Here is a 9,148-nt window from a genome sequence, read left to right on the forward strand (position 1 = left end):
ACTGGCCACGTGAACGATAAGGGCTCTGCCTAGACGGTTATTGGTTCCCAGTTAATGGTACCCTCTGTTATCTATATGTCTTTGTACATTACTTTAGATCTGTTGCCGACGGGTTTTTGCCTAGGTCCGGCGGTTTCTTTGGTATGCCGACAAAGGAAATTATTTTAAGTTAAAAAACTCCAGCTGGTACCTCTCATACATATCAATAATTATGTTTAATTCATTAAAAAATGTGGCTAAGGTTTACAATGTAGTTTCGTATAAAAGTTTATGTTGACAATCCAAAAATATTTATAAAAAAGATAATGTATAAATAATACTAAAATAGACAAATATGGAAGGACAACTTGTTTTTATTTATTTCTGTTATCTCAGATAGTAATAGTAATATTATTACTACTATTAGTACTAAAGTACTTATTAGTACAGTTTAAACTGTTCTGGAGTGGTGTACATCTCTGTTTGGTTTATCTTTTTTGGACTTAATCATAATAACTGATGTGAATTATGATATCTGTGATCAGCTTTTTATGCGATGTCTTTTTTTAATTTTTTTTTTATCCTGATTGCAAAACGTTAACTAAAAAGACTTTTTTAAAGAATCTTCTAATAGTACCCTAACGTAATGTTTTGTCTCTCTCTCTTTTTTTTCCTCCCTCATTAATTAGAAAATAAATATGAATTTTTAAATAAACAGCTTTTATGTAATCTTGTCTTTATTTATTTTTTTTTTTTGGTCTAGGCTGCAAAACCTTAACTGATAAGATTTTGTTTTTGAAATCTCCTGATTGTATCTTAACATAAATTTTTGTCTCTCTCTCTTTTTTTTCCTCCCTCATTAATTAGAAAATAAATATGAATTTTTAAATAAACAGCTTTTATGTAATCTTGTCTTTATTTATTTTTTTTTTTTGGTCTAGGCTGCAAAACCTTAACTGATAAGATTTTGTTTTTGAAATCTCCTGATTGTATCTTAACATAAATTTTTGTCTCTCTCTCTTTTTTTTCTCTCAATATTAAAAAATAAATATAAATTTTTAAACTGCCATATTATTTTAAAACAAATAATTGGGTTTTTCTTCATTAGGTTAAAATTATATCCTGACAACATCAAAAATATTTAATTGATAATATAATATAATGAGCTTATCTACATATTCTGCCAATTAAAAACAAATTAATTAACATGGTCTAACAAAACTGAAGGTCTGGTACCGATAATACTAATGTCATTGCATACCAATGTCCACTGAACCCGATCCAAATTCAAATCTTCATGGTTATCACACACTATCATAGTCCTTCCATAAATGTTTCAGTTGACACTTAGGGTGTTTATCGACCAGTTTATTGCTGATTACGCTTTTAGTAATTCGTTTGTTACTCATTCCAAGAACTTGCCACTTCCACTTCAGGCTTTGTGAAGCCATAACTTCAGTTATTCAACAAATTAAAGGGATAATTAAAAAAAAAAATTGTAAAAGATGGACTACCAGTTATCTCCAAAACTTTAATTTACTTTTTTGAAGTTAACCACTGGTCTTCATTTTCAGTTTTTTTTTCCAAATAATCTTGTTCCACTTCTGGAAGTGTTGGATAATGGCTAAAAAATGTATCATGTTCCTATTATTAAAAGTACATTTCACTGATTTTATTTAACATTTTTTGCCATGATCTGAGTTGAATGACCAACAACTAGTCTTTTAACAATATTAGATACATAATATCTATTTCAACTTTGTGACATTTTTTTTACTCTGTTTTTTTTTTTCTTTATTTAGTATAATTTGTTTTTCAGAGATATTATTTATCAATTAATTTTCTTAGTTATGTTATTTCCTTATCATGAATTAATTCCTCATTTTCTTTATTATTTTTATTGCTATTGGTAATGATGGGGCAACAAGTCCGGCAAGTGGACCTTTTAGTAATTTTTGCCAACCCCCGACACAGACCAATGGAATGGCTCTTTTATATAACTTTTATTCCTCTATATCGAACTTTTTTGACTTTCTAATGAAATTCAAAAGGGATGTCCAATCTATAGAGGAAGCCTCATTTTCTACGATTCTATCAGAGCCTAGAAGCCTATATCTTAGTGAGATATACCGGTCACAATTTGCTATGTAATGTAGGGCAGTTTCCAGAGCCTGTCCACATAAGTGGCAGGTTTCATTGCGAACTACTTCATAAGTCTTAAGGTCTCCTTTAAGTCTGCAATGACTTGTAAGAACTCCTTTTAGCAATCGGAGTTCATTTCTGTTTAGGCCTAGCAACCACTAAGTTTTAGAAGTAGAGGGTTTAGTTATTAGTATCTTGGCCTGTCTTAGCCCTATACATTCCCTCCACTCCTTGCCTGCTATCTTCCATGTCCAGTCAAGGACTTCTTGTTGCTGATGCCTTTTGGAATAGCCTAGGAATGGTTCTGATCCTATAGAAGGGTGCTCAGCCCCGTTTCGAGTAAGCTGGTCAACTTTCTTATTGCCTGTGATTCCTTTATGTCTAGGGACCCACACTAACTTAAGCTTCTTTAAGCTCGCTAATGACTCTAAGGCTTGTTTGCAATCTCTCACCAATGTAGAGATGACTTTAGGTGATACAAGGGCTTGAAGGGCAGACAGACTATCTGAAAAGGTAGTGATTACCTGTCCTTTCACAGCTGGTGATTTCAGGGCATGTAGCTGTAGCTTTCCAAAATGTATACATTAGAGAAACATCAAAGAAGTTGAAAACCATAGATAACCAACACAAATCTAATTTCAAAAAATTTAAATGCAACTGCTCTATTACTACATGGTATCATGTCACTATGCAACATAATTTTGATTTTGATAATCCTTCAATGTTAGACAGAGAACATAAACTAGCAATAGAAAATTATCATAACTAATAACTAGTAAGATAAGAGTTAATGATAAAACAATGATCCGAGTCAGCATGGATATCTCGAGGTAAAATCTACTGAGACTGCTCTGTACTACTCGGTAGGGATAATCGAAAAGGCCTTAACACATCTACCTTAGAACTCTTTTTCGATGTAGAAGAGGCATATGATAAAACAAAGCCTGAGGCAGTCTGTAAAGCGTTATTAGACATTTCTGCCCTGAATGTGATAGTCAGTTGGGTCATATTTGTTCTTAATAATAGAATAATTGTTATTTTGGAAGACGGCACCAGACTACAGGCGCAGGCAGTACTGGATGCCCTCAGGGGAGTTGCATCTCACCATTGCTATGGTGCCTAGTTATGGACAGCTTATTGAGAAAACTGGAGGATGCTGGAATATTCGCTCAAGCATTTGCTGACGATGGAGTGATTCCATTATAGAAAAGTTTATGAGTACCATCATGAAACTAATGCAAGTTGCATGCAATACAGTAAAGAAATGGTGTACTGAAATGAAGCTTTCAGTAAACCCATCAAAGACAGAGTTGATTCTATCTACCAGAAAGCTGAAATTAGGTACCTTTCAAACTTCGACTTTCTTTGCCAATCAACTTCAATTAAGCCAAAATGCCAAATACCTCGGCATAAATTTTGATCCAAAACTTGGTACTCATAAACTTTTCTATAATGGAATCACTCCATCGTCAGCAAATGCTTGAGCGAATATTCCAGCATCCTCCAGTTTTCTCAAAAGGCTGTCCATAACTAGGCACCATAGCAATGGTGAGATGCAACTCCCCTGAGGGCATCTAGTACTGCCTGCGCCTATAGTCTGGTGCCATCTTCCAAAACAACAATTATTCTATTATTAAGAACAAATATGACCCAACTATCATATTCAGGGCAGAAATGTCTAATAAGGCTTTACAGACTGCCTCAGGCCTTGTTTTATCAAATGCCCCTTCTACATCGGAAAAGAGTCCTAAGGTGGATGCGTTAAGTCATTTTCGATTCTCCCTACCGAGTAGTACAGGGCAGTCTCAGTAGATTTTCCCTCGAGATGTGCATGCTGACTCGGATCATTGTTTTATCATTAACTCTTATCTTACTAGTTATTAGTTATGATAATTTTCTATTGCTAGTTTATGTTCTCTGTCTAACATTGAAGGATTATCAAAATCAAAATCATGCTGCATAGTGACATGATACCATGTAGTAATAGAGCAGTTGCATTTATATTTTTTGAAATTAGATTTGTGTTGGTTATCTATGGTTTTCAACTTTTTTGATGTTTCTCCAATGTATACATTTTGGTAATTCTGGGATTTTATTTTATACATTATGTCCTTTCTAACCTTAAGGTCTATTCTATATTCATATTACTCATTGATTTTAATTTGTTATCTCTTTATAGTCTTATTACAATTTTTTTACAGTCATAAGTTTTGAACTAAAGATTATTTAAATATCATCTGTTAATTGTGGTATATATGTGTCCTTTTTCAAAGTATTTTATTATGCTGTTATTTACTTTATTTGTTCTCTTTTTGATTGTTTTGTTTTTCTTTATTTTAGTATTTTCTCCAAAGAACTGTGTTATTAATTTCTGTGTTGTTTGTTTCTTTTTTTTTTTCTATCTGTTTTTATATAAATCTATCTTATTGTCATATTTATTCTTTGTTACATTATTAACCTGGCTGAACTATATTTTTATTGTTTAATAAACGTTCTCTGTTTGTATTTTATATATTTCTGTTTAGTTTCATGTATTAATTTGCTGTCTGTTAATTTAATTGCTCTATCAATGAGATTCTCATCTGTATATCCTTTAGGGTGAATGATAGTTCAAAATTCTGCTTCTTGACTTTTCTTTTTTAGTTTATTTTTTTTATCTATTAACATCATTTCCACATCTAAACATCGCACTACCTTGTGTGACTCTTACAGTTGTGGATTTTATTCTTTTATTGTAATTATTGAATATTTCTGAAATGTCAGTAGATTGGTCCTTTTTATTATTAGAAATGAGTAATCAATATATTTTTTATAAACATAGGTTGTTTTTTAAATTTATATTGTTTGTTATTTGTTTAAATAAATTCTGCTTAGAATAATTGAAATGACATTTACCATCACAAGTTTGGTATTTTTATTGTATTTAAAATAGTTATATTTGGTGCATATCCTGATCTCGTCAAAAAATTATCAAATTAAAATTTGATTTTTATCTGATCATTTTTAAGCAATCATTTATCTATAGATATGTGAAGGATGATAATGTATTTAGACTGATCATACTATTTCCTTTTCTCTTCTTCCACAATTTTTAATAATTTTTTTTGTCTCTGTAGCAATTTTTATGTCAAAATTATTATTATTATTTAATTAATTTAAGAATTCCCATAAAGCTTTGTTTGGTCAATTGATATGATGAGACTATCGGGTAACAACCACTATATCTTAGAGGATGGTAATCTCGTCCTACTTGGTACCATTCCGATAATCACAAGGTAGGTTTGTAGATCTGGAGGGTGGCTAGCCATCAGAGTCATGCAGGAAGGTGCCTTCCTCCTGCTGGGTACTATTCCGACAGAGGCGAAGGAGGTATATAAGCCCAGAGGGTAGCTAGCCGCCAGAGCTTATGAAGGGATAACAGGTAGAGGGGAGAGATCATGTCAAGGATGAACCAAAAATAACATCCATTTCATAGAAATCAGGATCGGCTATTAACTGTAGAGGCTGTGTATCTGTTCTGTGATCAATTAGGGTTTTTTTTTTTTCAGAACCCCTTTTAATATGAAACAGCATGATATTAATAGATACATATGAAGTACAATATTGGATTTTAATCCTTTTACTGTAGCAGGGCTACATTTTAAGGAGGCGTTGGAGTGATAAGATGGCTGGAATTTGAGTGCACGGATATGAGTCAAAAGTGTTGGGGCATACTTGAGGGTTGTGACGGCACTATAACTAGATCATTATAACTAAAACTAAAAACTAAGGTTCAAAATGTGTCTGTTTGTGATAGGTCACTGGTGACACTGTTGCCATCTGATTGGTGCTGTAGAGGGTGATAGTGTGTTGAACAGCGGGTTGATGTTGGTCTACAGCGAGTCGAAGAACTTGATGTGGCTCTGTTGTATAAACTCGGGTACAGTTGGTAGGTCGAAGATCTCGTGAAGTTGAGGTGGCTTAATCTTCCTCAGTGATGTGGACCTCACTATTTTACGCAGCACAGTGTCCTGAAACTGTTGTGGCGTTGTGTTCCGTCCCGGAGGTGAGTGAAGAGCGGCGTACCGTATAGGGGAGCCGGACGTATTATACTTTTGTAAATTTTTAATTTTAAACGGAGAGAGAGCAAGTGACAGTAGTAGGTGATGGAGGCAGTAGGTTTTTCTTCTTACTTGTTTTACTTTGTGGTAGATATGAGTGGATAGAGTAAGGTGGCGGTCTAGTTTGATTCCTAGGTATACGATTGAGTTAGATAGAGCGCTAGTGTGGTGTTCCCTACTCGTAAGAAGCGAAGCAACCTGGACTTCTTTCCCTTCTGCAGAGCAAATACCACACAATCGGTTTTGGTTGGGTTTACACTTATGTTGATGTTCATTAGTTTCTCCGTGATGTCTTCACATACACTTTCGGCGAGGCCCAGAGCTATAGCGGCATTGACAATGCTGCTATAGATGGCAATATCGTCTGCATATGCTGCGATGGTTGCTTTTCTGTAATTGTGTCCGACAATGTCCGCCGTGTAGATGGAAAAGAGTACCGGGGATAAGACTGATCCTTGGGGAACACCACATGTGAGAGATAAAGTTCGAGAGAAATCGTCACGAACTCGTACAACTAGTGTCCGTTCTTTTAGAAATGGTAGAATAATACTATAGAGCTGTTCTGGGCACTCGAGGTCGGCGAGCCTACGGCATAATATGCCGTGAGACACAAAGTCGAATGCTTTTGTACAGTCTATAGAAATCATAGCTGTCGCTGCATTTCTGTTGAGGTCTCTGCACACCTCTGTTTGGAGTTTCATAAGACGGTGTTTTGTACTGAGGTGTGATTGAAAGCCGGTTTGTTCGAAGGGGATAACTGAGTTCTCCTCACAAAAGTCTCTAAGATAATTAAGAATAATTTTCTCGAAAACTTTTGCGAGATGCGGTAGTGGGCTTATAGGCATGTAGTGATCTTCCTTATCCCCTGTCCTGGCTGGCTTTAGCAGCGGAAACAAGATGGCGTGTTTCCATTTCTCGGGGAAGTATCTTAGATGGAGGCACGAGTTGTACAGGTTCGTGAGCTGGGCTAGTCCTTTTCTCGGGAGCTGTTTCAGGAGGATTGCCTGGACTTCTTCGTGGCCAGGGGCTCAGTTTCCGTTGGATCGTCTGAGGATGGTCTTTAGCTATTTGGGGCTCACAAACATATAGTTGTCGCCCTTGTCTAAAGTCGGTGGTGATAGGTCCAGGATCCTCGATTGGATATCTCTCTGGTAGTGGTCTGCGAGGAGTTCGGCCTGTTGTGCTGGGGTGAAAAGCCGGTCGCCGTCGTGAAGGCGTACAGTAGAGGACTTCTTCACAGCGCTCTTGGTCAATCTCCAGAACTTTCTGACGTCTCCATGGGTAGCCTGTAGTTGGTCGTGCCTGATAGCTGTTTTCCACTGCTTCATGAGGTTCTTTATCTAGCATGTGACGAAATTCAGTGCTACTTTGAGGGCCGGATCTCTGGAGTGGTACCAAGTGTTCTTCATGGTGCGCCGGTTCTCAATGAGCGTCAGGATGTGTGGTGGTGGTGTTCTTAGGTGTGGTGGGGGCGGTCGGTAGGTGGGGGTAGACAGTGCTGCTGCCACGCGGACGATAGCAGTGAACTGGTCGATGGAGCCATCCACCTGCTCTTTCGTTGCGAGTGTTGGCATATCCGATAGTCTATGGCACACTTCTTCTTTGCATTTTCTCCAGTCAGCCTCATGGTATCTGAATATTGTTGTTTTCGGCTCATCCGGGCGTCCGTGGATGGTATAGAGGACCGGTCGATGGTCCGAAGACATGGGATCCAGGGCTGAGCAGCTTGTGATACGATGGGGCTGCCTGGTGAGGAGCAGGTCCAGCGTGAAGGTTGAACTGTTTCCAACGTGGCGAAACGTATGTGTGTCCGGAGTGACCACCGTGAATGCAGTTTTTGCCAGTTGTTTCCTTGCCCCGTTGGTGGAAGTGTTGTGCCAAAGACTGTGGCGGGTGTTGAAGTCCCCCACAAGCCAATGATTTCGTTTTCGTCTGCACAGTTCGAGGAATTGCCATAGCTCACGTAGTGATGCGCACGGTCGACTGTAGAAGCCTGTGATGATGGTAGGCTGCCGTATGAGGACCTGTATCATGAGGTGGTTGATCTTAGTGTCATTGGTTACGAGAGGCGCTGGCATTTTCTTCCACTGGATACTATGACAAACCGCTATGAGCGTACGTTGTGCGTTTTTCACAGCTTTTGAATGAGGCAACGTGCTCCAAATCACATTTTTTACATTTGGGGTGGCCCTGACGGGGGCAGTTTCGAATTAGGTGCGGTCCTGCACATCTGACGCAGGCCACAGGGTGTTCACAATAGTTTTTACTATGGTCAAATTGTTGGCATTTGTTAAGATCTTTCCGTGATTTGTACTTTTCAACGTGGAAGAGGATTTGATTTACATGCCTGACGTTTCTTATTGTTTTGATAGTTATGTCATATGGTACAGTGACCACTATCGGGGGTAAGGGGGTCTTGCTTCCGTCTGGGTGTGTCTTCATAAGACGCCTCACATCTATCGGTCCGACATTTGCCGGCAAGTGCCACCTTCACATTATCTATTGTTTCCTGGATATCCAGGTTTTTAATAATGAATTTGTTTAGAGGTTTCTGACTCCCGCTCTTTGCCATCAATTAGGGTTTTTTTTTTTTTTTTTTCCACTTCCCCTTTATTCATAAAATAATTACAAAATATAAAGATATGTACAATACAGTATATATATATATATATACAATTTGTTGATTTTTGCCCTTTTACTGGAGCTGCGCTCCATTCTAAGGGATGGCTTGATATAATTCAAAATTTTTGAAATTCCACTGTTCAATTTGAAAATATGTGAGGTGCTGGGGCGCACTTCAATTTTTTGACTTTCACTAAATCTAAAAACACTAAAACTAAAAACTAAAACTGAAAATTGTGTCACTGTCACTTTTGTTGGATTAAAGTTGTGATGGTCTCGGGTGTAAATCCTGCCATCGGATTGGT

Source organism: Halyomorpha halys, unplaced genomic scaffold, assembly GCF_000696795.3.
Source record: "Halyomorpha halys isolate HHAL.00 unplaced genomic scaffold, Hhal_1.1 Scaffold231.1, whole genome shotgun sequence".
Taxonomy (NCBI): Eukaryota; Metazoa; Arthropoda; class Insecta; order Hemiptera; family Pentatomidae; genus Halyomorpha; species Halyomorpha halys.